The sequence below is a fragment of the Pleurodeles waltl genome, chromosome 4_1, assembly GCF_031143425.1.
Source record: "Pleurodeles waltl isolate 20211129_DDA chromosome 4_1, aPleWal1.hap1.20221129, whole genome shotgun sequence".
NCBI classification, from domain to species: domain Eukaryota; kingdom Metazoa; phylum Chordata; class Amphibia; order Caudata; family Salamandridae; genus Pleurodeles; species Pleurodeles waltl.
Genome location: NC_090442.1, coordinates 224272829 through 224288017, shown reverse-complemented (window position 1 = coordinate 224288017; position 15189 = coordinate 224272829). Strand labels below are relative to the sequence as shown.

The window sequence follows — 15189 nt, the reverse complement described above, 5'->3', positions numbered from 1 at the left end:
CTATTGCGCAGTTATTCTTGCTATTGTACTGTAACTTTAGAATGTGTAGTGGTCCAAGCTTTGATTAACTTGCAATTCTTTAGAAGATTTGGTCAACCAGTCTTGTTTCTGTACGCTTATCATTTGATGTTGAGACTAAGTTATGTGATACTAGCATTATTAATATGGGGAAATAAACATTCTAACTTTTACCTGAAGGTGTGGTTATTCATGACAAAGGTGTCATGGTGTGTAGAAATTACTGACTCCCAAAATTATTGATGTCATTGATTGGTATTACTACTGATTTGGATTGGAACTGAGCCTTATGGTGGGAAATACTCTAAGTGCAGTCATAATATCCATCGAACCTCTACCGTGTCCCCTTATAATCGAATGATAAGTTGCCAAATAAGGTCAGACGCGTTAACAGGTGCTATACACTGAAGTGGTATAAAATGGAGTGGTGTAGAGTGGAATAGCAAAGAGCCTAGTACAATACAACAGCACAGAGTGGAGTGGGGTTGAGTGTTGTAAACTGGAGTGGCATACAGAGCAGTAGCGTACAGTGGAGTGCCATACAGTGAAATTGTATACAGTGGATTGGCGTAGAGTGCCATACAGTGGAATAGCACAGAGTAGAGTGGTGTACAGTGTAGTGGCATAGACTGGAGTGGCATAAAATGGAATGCCTAGAGTGGAGTACAGTATAGTGTAGTAGAGTGGAATAGCATAGAGTGGAGTGTCGTAAACTTGAGTGCTGTAGAGTGTAGTAGTGTACAGAGTGTACAGTGTAGTGCCATACAGTGAAATAGTGTAGAGTGGATTTACATAGAGTGTAATAGAATGGAATAGCGTATAGTGGAGTAGCGTTCAGTGGAGTAGAAGATAGTACACTAATGTCCATGGAATACTATACAGTATACTGGTGTTGAGTAGAGTTCATTAGAGTGGATTGGCGTACAATGGAATACCGTAAAGTGTAGTGGAGCACAGTGTTTTTGTGTAGAGAGGAAGAGCTATAGTGGACTAACACAGAGTGGACAGGGTACAGTGGGGTGGAATAGGCTCGAGTGCATACAGTAGAGCTATGTAAATTATATTTACAGATAGTGGAACAGCAGACAGTAGAATGGTGCAGAGCCGAGAATTGTGGGGTAGAGTGTAGTGGCTTACAGTGGAGTAGCATATAGTGTATGTTACACTGATTTGTATAGCGCACTAATCACCTGAGAGGGGATCAAGGTGTTGGGACATGTGTGTAGGTTTGTGGTCCCCAAGGTGCTTATACGAAGAACCAGGTCTTCAGCTTCCTGTGGAACTCAAGACGTGAGGGGAAGGCTCTGGTCTGTTGAGGGAGGTCGTTCAATGTCTTGGGTGATATGTAGGAGAAAGAGCAACCTAAAGTTCTGCTTTTGCGGATGCGGAGAATGTGTGTCAGTGAAGCAGGGTGTTGGTGGCTGGTGGGTTGCTGAATGTGTGTGCGACTGCTCAGGTATTCTGTCCCTGTATTGTATAGGATTTTGTATGTGTTTGAGAGAAGCTTGAATTGGCTGCCCTTGTGAATGTGGAGCCACAGAAGCTTTCTGAAGTGCAGAGTTATGTGGCTGCGGCTTGGGAGGTCAATTATAAGTTTTGCATCGGTGTTCTGGATGGTCTGGGGTCTGTGCAGGAGTTGTTTGGAGATTTCAGCATAGAGAGTGTTGCTGTAGTCCAGCTTGCTAAAAAGTGCTTGAGTGACCGTCCGTCTGGTGTTCTGAGGAAACAATTTGAAGATTTTTCACAGAGTGCATAAGTTGTGGAAGAAGGACGGGCACACTGTGTTTACTTGAGTCATCATTTTGAGCTTTTCTTCTAAGGTGATCCCTATATTTATTGCATGGTCTGTGGGTATGGGTGCTGGTCCTAGCTCTGATGGCTACCAGGAGAACTCGCACGGAGAGCCCTTGTTGCTGAAAACCAGTACTTCCGTTCTTGCTGGAGTTGAGATGCAAGCAGTTGGTTTGCGCTCAGTATGCTACCATGGTCATGTAGTTGGTGAAGTTGGTTCTGGCCGTAGTTGTTTTGTCAGTCAGGGAGAGGATGAGTTGGGTGTCATCAGCATAGGAGATGAAAGTGATGTTTTGTGATCGGATGATGTTGGCGAGCGGTGTCATGTACATATTGAAAATGGTAGGGCTGAAGGCTGATCCCTGTGGGACTCAGCATTCCAATTTGTTGGTCTCTGATGTGAAGGGTGGCAGTCTGACCCATTGGGTTCTTCCTGTGAGGAGGGAACACATCCATTTGACAATGGATCCTTTTATGTCAACCTTGTGGGGTCTTTTGATGAGGGCATTATGGAAGACAGTGTTCAAGTCCGCAGAGAGCAGGATGAAAGCCACTGTTTCTCCTCAATACAGGATGATCTGAATGTCACCGGTAGCCGTGATGAGTGCTGCTTTGGTTCTGCGGTTCTTTCTGAATCCTGATTGAGGGTTTTCTAGAAGATGTTGAAGTTCGAGGTGGGTTGTGAGTTGGTTGTTGATAGACCTCATGATCACTTTGTCTGGATAGGGAAGCAGGGATATGAGTCAGACGTTGCTCAGTTGATTTGAGTCCGCTGTGGGCTTCTTGAGAAGAGCATTGATTTCTGCAAGGTTCATTCATCTGGGAAAGTGGGGTACTTGATGGAGGTGTTGATGTGGGTCAAGGTGGTGCTGACTGGTGATGTTTCCAGGTTATACATGGGAGCATGGGTCCATTGGGCCCCTGAGTGGATGGTCTGCATAACTGCTGCTGTGTTGTTTCTGGTTAGAGCTGCCCACTTGGTCAGGTGGCCATCTTGGTTGGTGGTAGGTAGATTAGCAACAAGTGCTCTGGGGTTTGGTTGGTGTGCAAAGTTGCTGTAAATGTTTGTGATCTTGCTGTGTAAGAAGTTGGATAGGTTGTCAGAGTTGCTGAGAGGCAGCGATGGTGGTGACAGTGGCTGAGGACGCAGTGAAATCCTTAAAGATCTCCTTGCTGCTGTTGTAGCTTCCTTTGATGCCATCCACTAGTGCTTTTTACTTGGTGTCTCTTATTTGCTGGTGATAGTGTTTGAGTGCAGCCTTGTAGGTAGGTCTGTTGGTGGTAGCGTGGCTAGCTCTTCATTTCCTTTCAGCTGTTAACAGTGTTGTTGGGTGTCTTGTAGGTTGTCTGGGTTCCAGCTGGCCTGCGTATTAGATAGACTATGCTTGTTGAGTTTGATGGGTGCGAGGGGGTTCACACAGTTATTTCTCCAGTTGCTGATGTCCTTGTTGAGGGCATCTGTGGGGCTAGGTCAATTCACGCTGAGGGGGCTAGGCCAGTCTGCTTCTGTGATTTTTCCATAGCTGCTGCTTGGAATGCTGAACCTGGTATGGGTGGTGACTTGAGGTGTGTTGATTTGGAAATGGATGATGGAGTGGTTGGTCTATATGAGAAATATGATGGAGTTTTATTTGATACTGTTGCATGTGGTGAAGATGAGGTCCAGTGTATGTCCTGCAGTATGTTTGGTTCTGGAACAAGCTGGGTGAGTCCGATGTTATTCAAGCTTTCGAGGAGTGCTGTGGAGCAAGGGTTGTTTCAGTCTTTCAGGTGAAAGTTGAGTTCGCCCAAGAGAATGTAGGTTCTGGAGTCGATGGTGAGCGGGGCGAAGAAGTTGGTGATGAGGTTTATAAGGGTAGCTCATGATCCAGATAGTTGGCAGGCGAGGGTTCCACTCATGGTGAAGTTTTCTGAGATTTGCAACTTGAAGTGCAGGTGTTCCATGAATGGTGTGGTTGGTGTTCTCTGTGGATGTTGTGCCTTTGATTGATTTCTTGTAGATGATAGCAAGCCCTCCTCCGGGCTTGGGAAGATGGTCCTGTAGAACAGTCTTGTTGCCTGCTGGGATTGCCATGGCAATGACAGGAGCCGATGAGGGGTTGAGCCAAGTCTCTGTGATAAAGAGATGTCAGGTGTATATCTAATCAGCAGGTCACATATAATGGCTCTATGTTTGCTGAGGGCTTGTGTGTTAAGAAGCAAGCAGGCTAGTGGGTGCTGACGTGAGGGTTTGCTGTGGCATTTGGTGCAAGGTGGTGTTGTAGGAGTTGTTGGTGATTGTGTGGCTTAATTGTTGGGAGTGGGTGGTGAGGGCATTGTTAGTATTTGTGTGGGGGGTGAGGGTATTTGGCTGATGGAGAACCGGCAGTGGGTTATGGTGAAAGCTTCTACCGTGGTGTGCAGTAGGGCACAGCAGCAGTTGGGGGGATGGTGTCCGGGGTCTAGCAACCTAAGGAGTGCTGTGAAGTATCGCTGGGCAGTGATCAGACCAGGATTCCTAGCATTGGTTGTGGTCCAGGTGCAGTCGGGCACAGACAGGCTTGCCTTTGGCTAGGTGTCTGTGTTGCACCTGCCATGAAGTAGATCCTGGGGGGACGGTAGGGAGGTGTATAGTCCCGGTACTTTATTTCTTGCGCTGATGTGTGGTGGGAAATGATGGTGTCTTGCTTAGCTTCTTCTCTCAAAGACGGGTTTGGCCAGAAAACCAGTAATGTCACTTCCTGTCCAAATGTATCATGGAAAATTCAGTGATGTCACTTCCATTGTAGGTGGAGGATGAGAAATCCTATGATGTCACTTCCTGTGCTGACGAGTACCAGGAAATGTAGTTCCCTTGCAAGGCTTCTTCGTTTAAAGATAGTTTTGGCAGGAAAACCAGTAATGTCACTTCCTGTCCAGATGTATGATGGGAAATTCAGTGATATCACTTCCTGGGTAGGTGGTGATGGGTGGTGGGGTAGAGTGGAGTGGTGTACAGTGGAGTTGCTTAGTGTGGAATAGCGTACTATAGAGTTGTGTATAATCAACTGCCGTACAGTACAGTGAAGCAGAGTGACATGAATTACGGTGTAGTGGTGTAGAGTGGAACTGCATGTAGAGTGGAGTGTTGTGGAATGGCGTGTCAAACTGAAATACCACACAGTGTATTCTTGCAGAGTGGAGTATTATACAGAGTAATAACGTAGAGTGGAGTAGTGTGCAGTGTAGAGTCGTACACTGGAGTGGCATACAGTGGAGTGTCTTAGAATGGAGTGGCAGAGTGGAACAGCATAGACTGTAGCAGCGTACAGTGGAGTGCTGTAGAATGGAGTGACACACAGGGGAGTAGCATCCAGTGGAATAGTGCAGGTTCGAATAACGTTGAGTGGAGTACAGTGGAGCAATGTAAAGTTGAGTGCCACATAGTAGAGTAGTGTGGAACTGAGTGTTGTACAGTGGAATAGAGTAGAAAGCAATAGCGTACACTGGGGTGGTGTAGCATTGTGACAGAGTGGAGTGGTGTTGACTGGAATACCGCACTGTGGAGTGGCATATACTGAAGTAGTGTACAGTGGAGTGGCATAGAGTGTAGCATACAGTGGAAAAGTGTAAAGTGCAGTGAAGCATACTGGAATGGCACAGAGTGGATTAGCATAGAGGGTAGTGCTGTAGAGTGGACTTTCATACAGTGGAATAGCGTAGAGTGGAGTAGCGCATAGTAAAGGGGTGTAAAGTGAAGTATTACAGAATGAAGTGCCATTGAATATAATAGCATTATATCTATATATATAAATATATATATATATATATATATATAAATATAAATATATATTTATAAAGCAGCAAAAAAGTGTCCAAGCTATGGCGATCCAAACAACCACTGATTTATTTGCTCAAGGCTGTAACAGTTTTTTAAAGGAAACCATTCCTCGACTTGCAAAGGCTACACGTTTCAACCATTGCGGTCTTCTTCATCAGCCCTAATTATTTACAGAAGCCTTCTCTCCCTTAGAAAATATACCCATGGTTTCCCTAGACAAAGAAAACAGATCAAAGGCAACACCACAATACCCCACATTCAAACTAATTTTGAAAAAACACACCAAATCAATCTAAATCTTAGTCAAACTGCAATCAGCCTAAAATACTGTTATCTCAATTATTTTCAAAATGTATATTAAAGATATATAGGGTATCTATCACAAATCAAAATACTGTAACCAGTGGACTAATATACTAATCACCACCATTTCGGCCAAGTGGCCATTCATGAAACTTGCCAGTAATATACTATTATCACTAAAAATCATGGGGATATTGCAGTCTAATTAATTTCACAATTTACAAACATATTTAAACATTCAAATTCTCACTAAACTTGGGAGTTAAACTATTAAAAAAACGTAAGTCATACATTTCCCCATATAACAACCAAACCTGACATGATCAAAAACACAATTTAAATTAAATCACTTATAATTTGCATGATTTAAGGAAAACCCTATGTGGACATAAAGTGCTTAATACTTATTCAATCCCCACGGATGTCTACTATTAAGTAGAATTATATAGTCGAACTCCATTCTCATCAAAATCCATTCCCTATCCCCTCCTCTTGGAGTCAGCTGTACCCTGTTAATTCAAAAAAATGACATTACTGCAATTCTTCCTTGATGCATCAATTTACAATGGCGAGCCACCGGATAAGACCTATCATTATTCTTGATGGTTCGCCAGCGTTCCAAAATACGTTTCTTCATTGGGAAAATAGTACTTCCCACATATCTCAGCCCACATGGGCAAATGATCACATAAACTGCAGATCCTTTAAGGAACTGCTTTTTCTATATGTAATCTTTGGATGTGAACCTACAGACTGGCCAATCACCCTATCAGGTCTTATCAAATGCCAGTATTGTTTCAAAATCTTCGTAACCTGATCCGAGTAAGCATTATAAGTAGTGATACATCTCACAACCTTATTGGTTGATTGCTTTTTTCTAGGATTAAGAAGATTTTGTTTGTTTACCTCAGCCACCTTTTCACAAGCCCCCTTGATTGCTCTTCTAGGATATCCTCTAGATAGAAATCTTTTAATCATGTTAGCCTGTTCACTATGAAAACTCATAGGTGTTCTACAATTTCTCTTGGCTCTCAATAGCTCCCCATACGGTACACTCCACTTTAATCTGGGTGGGTGGTCTTCGGGCATGGAAAATACTGTTCCCTGCTGTGCTTTTACGGAAAAGTCTAGTCTGGAGAGTCCCATCCTCTACTGTAACCTCAACATCCCAAAAATCCATGACCTCTCTATGTATTTTATGTGTAAAATTAAGATTTAATTCATTACTGGGTAACCAGGTTAGAAAGTCCTGTAGGACTTTCTCTGGTCCATCCCATATTTAAAAAATTTCATCAATATATCTTGTCCAGAAGATAATATGTTTGGGCCAATTTTCATTCTCCTCCATCATCACATGTTGTGTTTCCCACCATCCCATAAACAAACAGGCAAAGCTAGGAGCAAAGGAACTTCCCATTGCAGACCCTGTGATTTGCCTATACCATTGATCTTCAAAAAGGAAAAAGTTATTGTTAGAAATGGGGTCTTTGGTTGACAGTCAGGTTACCCCCTGTTCAAGCAAGGACACTCACTCTAGTCAGGGTAAAAGAGGACCACCCTCAGCTAACCCCTGCTTACCCCCTTGGTAGCTTGGCACGAGCAGTAGGCTTAACTTCAGAGTGCTAGGTGTAAAGTATTTGTACCAACACACACAGTAACTTAATGAAAACACTACAAAATGACACAACACCAGTTTAGAAAAATAGGAAATATTTATCTAAACAAAACAAGACCAAAATGACAAATATCCGACATACACAAGTCAAGTTATGAATTTTTAAAGATTAAACTAAAAGATAGCGCTTAGAAACACAAAATGCTTTGATGAGGTGTTAACACGGCGTCGTGACGGAGTCGTTCCCAACAAGCCGACACCAGCGGCGCCGGACACAGAGTTGCATAGACCCCTAAGTACAGTACCTTTGGTGAAGCGAGAAAACAAGTTGATGTGCGAAGTTGGGGATCGCGGCGTCTGTGCGAAACGTTGAATCCGCGCACTTCAAGCAGCGTCGGTCACAACGTGGTGCAGCGACTTCCACGGAGTCGTGGACTTCAGCGGGGCTGCAGCGGCATTGGGCCTGCGAAGATCGTCGCGTCCTGTCGAAGGTCACGGCGTCGGAAGCAGGCGGCGTCGCCGGATTCAGCAGTGGCGTCGGTCCGAAGTCATCCGAAAGTCGATTTCCTTGGATTTCTACCAGCTTTCCTTTCAAGGGCCCACGGACTGGATAGGGCACCACTTGTCAGAGCAGGAGTCTCTCCAGAGACTCCAGGTGCTGGCAGAGAGAGGTCTTTGCTGTCCCTGAGACTTCAAACAACAGGAGGCAAGCTCTAAATCAAGCCCTTGGAGATTTCTCCACAAGATGGAAGGCACACAAAGTCCAGTCTTTGCCTTCTTACTCTGGCAGAAGCAGCAACTGCAGGATAGCTCCACAAAGAACAGGCAGGGCAGGACTTCACCTCAGCTCTTCTCCAGGCAGAGGTTCCTCTTCATGTCCAGAAGTGATCTAAAGTCTGTGGTTTTGGGTGCCCTTCTTATACCCAATTTCTCCTTTGAAGTAGGACTACTTCAAAGTAAAGTCTCTTTTGAATGTGAAATCCTGCCTTTCCCAGGTCAGGCCCCTAGTAAAGTGTACTAGAGTTGCCTGGGGCCTGTAAATCAAATGCTACCAGTGGGCCTGCAGCACTGGTTGTGCCACCCACAAGTAGCCCTGTAAACATGGCTCAGACTTGCCACTGCAGTGTCTGTGTGTGCAGTTTTAAACTGCCAATGCAACCTGCAAGTGTACCCGCTTGCCAGGCCTAAACATTCCCTTTTTGTACATGTAAGGAACCCTTAAGGTAGGCCCTAGGTAGCCCCATGGGCAGGGTGCAGTGTATGTTAAAGGTGGGACATATATTGATGCGTTTTACGTGTTCTAACAGTGAAATACTGCTAAATTCAGTTTTCACTGTTGCCAGGCCTATCTCTCTCATAGGCTAACATAGGGGCTGCCTTTAAATATTATTAAAGTGCAGATTCCCTTTGGGAGCAGATAGAAATTTGGAGTTTAGGGTCTCTAACCTCACAATTTAAAAATTCATCTTTTAGGAACGTTTATTTTTTGATTGTCTGTTTGAAAATGCCACTTTTGGAAACTAGGCATTTTCTTGCTTAAACCATTCTGTGACTTTGCTTGTTTGTGTATTGTCTGTCTGGGTCAGACTGACAGCTGCTTGTGAATCTCCTCTAGAGAGTGAAACAAAGGGAGCTGGGGATTAGCCTGCATATCCTGATGAGCCATCTGGGATGGAGAGGAAGGGAGGAGTGGTCACTTATACCTGAATGGGATGTGCCAGCCCTCACACAATGCAGTCTCCAACCCCCTGGTGTGAGTCTGGAGGCTGGCCTGGGCAAGGGAGGATCTTGCAAACAAGAGAGACTTCCCTTTGAAGTTTGCCAACTTCAAAGACAGAAAGGGGTGTACATACTGGACCCCAAACCCCTGAAAATCAGATTAATTCTGGAACCAAGAGGAACTTCTGCCAAAGAGAAGAGCTGGTGAGCTAGAGGAGGAGTACTGCCCCTCTGTCTGTGACTGTGCTTTGCTGGGTTTGCCTGCAGTAGCTGCTTCTACCTGAGAGAGGACAAAGATTGACTTTTGTGTGACTTCCCATGGTGAAGAATCTCCAAGGGCTTGATCTGAGCTTGCCTCCTGTTGTTGAAGTCTCTGGGACATCAAAGACTTCTCTCTGCCAGCACCTGGACTCCCTGCTGTGACTCCTGCACTGCCAAGTGGTGCCCTAGCCTGTCTTTGGGCCCTTGAAATGTGGAGCTGGTGGAAAAGGAAAGAAATCCACACACAGACCCCCGTGCGGGGTAGTTTTTGATGTACCATGCGCAAAGCGGTTGATAAATGCAGGCTGCTAGCCTCATGGATAAAATTGACGCTCCATCTGCATCGCGGCTGGAAGATTGACGCATCACGGCTGGAGAAACAACATGCAACACCTGTTTGCGGCCGCTGATAATGACGCAAACCCCACAAAGTGCAGTTTCCTGACACAGTGAGACCAGATTTCGAACGCAACATCGCTGGGCGTGAAAAATCGACACAAAGTCTGTCGGACCCAAGGTCCCCATCTGGGAATCAACGCATTGCCCTCTAGAGCGAGGGAAGAACGACTCGCGCCTACCCGACCAGAGAAGGAACGACACACAGTCTCGCTTGCAAGTGAGAAATCGACGCATTAGTGGCCTTTTTTGACGCACGCTCGCCCGGGCAGCTCTATTTTTGATGCTAACCAGGTACTTGTAACAACAGCATTCTCACTGTTTTCTAAGGATTAAGACTCTTATTCTTTTGAAAATTCACATTTTTGTCATTTTGGTCTTGTTTGATTTAGATAAACATTACCTATTTTAGTAAACTGGTGTGGTGTCCATTTTGCTGTATTACTGTGTTTCTCCTTTGCCCTGACTCAAGTGAGGGCCCCTGCTTGGACAGAGTGCAAACTGACTGCCAAGTGGAGATCCCATTTCTAACACACACATATATATATATATATATCTATATATATATCTATATATATATATATATAGATATATATATAGATATCTCTCTCTATATATATATATATATTAGAGTGACAGTAGTTATAGTTAAGGTTGCCAGAGATGTTGTATGTGTCGTCAAAACACCAGCATGGATTTGAATTAAATTTCATAGGAATACACAATAAACTATGTAGATGGTCCTTTTTCACATGGAAACAAATTGTTTAGTGGTTGTTATAAAGCAAACAACTTAGTGATATCAGCAGCAAAATACTACTAAAGTAGCAAGGAAGCCCAAAAAAGTAAACTAGAAAGCATTCGTAAAGTTGCAGTATGACTACATGAACAACTAAAAGACACCTTTATGGTCACATGACTTTGTAAACCAATAAACAAATACATAACGATTACAGTAGATCAAAAGAAAGAAATCACATTAAATCTCATTGCCACTGTGGTTATAGTTGGGATTCCCAGAGAAAGGAATTCATTTGATTTTTGCTCACTAATAACTTTACACCTGTTTGATGAATCACCAAAAACTATCCAGACCTATAGCATTTTCTACATTTTGTGATGATCTACATTTTTCTGGTGAATTGTTGAGGGGGTTTGAAGATGAAAAGGCGGTCCCAAAACATGTTTTTCCACCAATACATTTTCCATAGACTATTGTAAACACAAACATGGCTGAATGGATCTACTTAAAATTTGAATGGATTATACATTAGGGTGCACAGATTATCCTTTTGGGTACTGTGGGTAAGTATTTTTAAGTTATAAGGCATTCAAACTTCATAATTTCTGTGCCCGGGGTACTTTCATGGAAGTTTGCACAATTTGTCAAAACTACAGTGGTACATGGCAATGACAAGACATTATCTGAGTGGATGATGACTACCTTTACAAAAGTTTAAGACAGCCATATTGTTTTAAGGCCACTTTGCCAGTGTTCTGGCTTAGGGCTTTAGATATAGATAAGTGTTAGGGTCTATATGGTTTCCCTACCTAATACTTAGTAAAGTGGGCAGGGAAAAATAATTATACATTGCTACATATTTTAAAAAAATGTTACAGAGTAGTGCAGTACTACCTGTGAAGTAATGCAGTACTTAAAAAAATAAAAATATCTTTAAAAAACAATGAATAAACAGTGTAATAATATTTACCAAATAGTGTATTTACAATTTTTAACATATTTAATTCTGAGGAAAAACATGTACGCAGTACTGTGGAAATACCTAAAAAATACAGTGGAAATACCGCAAATTTAAAAAAAACTTTAAAAAAGAAACATTTCCTAAAAATATGTTACTTACTAGGCACTAACAAAGTACTCTGTAAACTTACTTAAAATATTTTATAATATAGAAATAACATTCCCTACCTATTACAATTTCAATAAAACAAATACTTAAGTCAGATTTACAAAGCAACGCAAGAACATTAAGGGGGTGGCCGCCCGCCAAGCGGGAACCGCCAGAAGACCGTAGGCGGTCATTCTGGGTTTCCCACTGGGCTGGCGGGCGACCGCCGAAAGTCCGCCCGCCAGCCCAGCGGGAAACACCCTTCCCACGAGGACGCCGGCTCAGAATGGAGCCGGCGGAGTGGGAAGGTGCGACGGGTGCAGTTGCACCCGTCGCGAATTTCAGTGTCTGCAAAGCAGACACTGAAATTCTTTGTGGGGCCCTCTTACGGGGGCCCCTGCAGTGCCCATGCCATTGGCATGGGCACTGCAGGGGCCACCAGGGGCCCCGCGGCACCCCCTACCGCCATCCTGTTCCTGGCGGGAGACCCGCCAGGAACAGGATGGCGGTAGGGGGTGTCAGAATCCCCATGCTCCGCCGCCACGGAGGATTCTCAAGGGCAGCGGGAAGTCGGCGGTACACCGCCGACTTTCCGTTTCTGGCCCGGCTGAACCGCCGCGGTCAGAATGCCCAGCGGTGCACCGCCAGCCTGTTGGCGGTGCTACCGCCGACCTCCGCCATGGCGGTCATTACCGCCAGGGTCAGAATGACCCCCTATGTGTGACCCTGCGCTAACTGGTAAATCTGGTGGAATGCAAGGCAGCGCAATTCGCTGTTTTGCGTTACTCTGCACACCATAATTTACATTGCTGCTAAATTTTACATACATCCATGCACCACTCCACTGTATTCTACTGCATTCTAGAACGCTCCACTTTACGCTATTCCACTGTATACAACTCCACTGTACGCTACTCCACTCCAGGACACTCCTGTGTATGGCACTCCACTGTACGCCACTTCATTGTACTCTATTCCATTGGATGCCATTTCAGCTTAAGATACTCCACTTTATTCTTTTACACTCTTCTCCACTCCACTGTTCGCCACTAGAGTCAACAACAATCCACGGCATGCTATTCCACTATACGCCATTACACTCTACTGTACAGCACTCTATGCTATTACACCGTACACAGGTCCACTCTATTTTAGTACACTGTAAGCAAATCCACTCTACGCCACTTCAGTGTACTATGCTACTCCATTGTATGGCAATTCACTATACTCTACTCCACTGTATGATATTCCACTATTCGCCATTCCACTCTACACCACCCCACGCTCTGCTATTCCACTGCATGCCACTCCACTATTTGTTATTTTACTATACACGCTTCCACTCTACGCTAATCTACTGTATGCCATTCCAGTCTGGAACACTGCATGGTATGCTGTTTCACTGTATGCCACTACACACTGTACGTTACACCACTCAATTCTACGCTATTCCATTGGACAGCACTCCACTGTATAATATTACACTCTACTCCCCTCCAGTATACACCACTCCAGTCCACACCACTCCATTGCATTGTAAACTACCCCAGCATACAATATTCCGCTACTCCACTGTACGCCACTTCAGTGAACACCACACCATTCTACGGTAGTCCATCGGATGCCACTGCACTGTATGCTATTCCACTCTACCCAACTCCACTGTGCACCTCTCCAGTCTATGCCACTCCACTGTATGCTGATTCATTGTACTCTATTCCATTCCACTCTACGCCACTTCACTGTACTCCACTGTACGCTATCCCACTCTCCGCCACTCCACTGTACGGTATTACACTGCACATTATTTCAATCATCACCACTCTACTCTACTGCATTCCACTCTACCCCACTCCACACTACACTATTCCATTGGACGCCACTCCACTGTATGCTATTACACTTTTCCCCAGTCCACTATGTGCCACTATGCCACTCCACTATATGCTACTACACTATAAGTTATTACACTCTATGCTACTCCACTGTACGCCACTCCGCTGCCACTTTACTAAATGCTATTCCACTCTATGATATTCCACTGATGTCACTCCACTTTATGGCACTCCAATGAACACTTTTCCACTGTATGGCATACCACTGAGTGCCATTCCAGTGTACTCTCCTTCACTTTATATATAACTCCACTCTACAAACCTCCACTACATTGTATGCTACTCTACATAACTCCACTACATTGTATGCCCCTCTACTAACTCTACTCCACTCTACCCCCAAACATCTACTGTCCACATTTGTACTCAACTACATGCCTACACACTCTACTATACAATACTCTTCTCCACTCTACGACAGTTTTCAGCACTGTATGGCACTGCATTCCTCTGTATGAGACGCCACTCCAATTTATAACAGTTTACTCGACTTTATGCTACACCACTTCAATGTATGTCACTCCACTCTATGCTAATGCGCTATAACCTACTCCACTCTACACTATTCCACTGTATGTCACCCAACTCTTTTACACTCCACTGTATGGTATTCCACAGTATTCTACTTAACTGTACAGTAATTCACTCTGCACAACTACAGTGTACAACACTCCACTGTACGCCACTCCAGTGTATGACCCTCTCCTCCAAACTATATATTTCCACTCTATAAAAGTCAACTACACTTTATGGCACTCTACACCACTCTATCTCTGCACACTCCAGTGTCCAACTCAATATGCCATTCTTTGCCTGTACACATCATTGTACAACACTCTATTCCAATATACAATGCTTTTCTGTACTCTGTGACACAACACTCCACTCTACTGTAAGAGATTCCTTTCTAATTCAAAACAGATTACAACTTACACTACTACATGCTACCACATGCCACTCTACTCTATAACATGTCAATACACTCTGTTATACTTTACTCCACACTACGTTATGCCACTACATTCAACAGTACTCGACTACCTCACTCTTGTACAACAACCCTTTCTATGTAGCTCCATTGTTTGACACACTACTGTACTCTATGCAACTTCACCTCTACATAACTCCACTACCCTTTATGCCATTCTCCAACACCTTACTCCAGTCTATACCCCTACACTCCACTGTATAACACTGTACTACACTGAATGCCACTGTACTACTCTCAAGTCCACTACACAACACTGATTGCAACTCTTTGTATTCCACTGATTGCAACTATTTACTTCACACTGCTCTATGGCACAGTTCTCAACTCTTCGCCACTCTATGCCATTGTACTGTAAAACACTGTATGCCAATCCACTCTACCAAATTGAACAACATTGTACTGTAGTGTACGCCACTCCACATTCCAAAACTATACCAGACTGTATGCAACTCGACTCTGCTGTCATCTACAACACTTCCCAATACTGTATGACATGCCACTACACTATGCTGTACAACATGGTACTCCAACTTATGACACTTACTTGAGTG

The 15189-nt window shown here is 44.1% G+C and overlaps 1 protein-coding gene across 1 annotated transcript in view; it reads right to left on the bottom strand.

Annotated features, from left to right (window-relative positions):
* CCDC91 (coiled-coil domain containing 91) overlaps positions 1 to 15189 on the bottom strand; it is a 1353016-nt gene that overhangs the window by 154710 nt on the left and 1183117 nt on the right. The gene's annotated exons all lie outside the window — the stretch shown is intronic.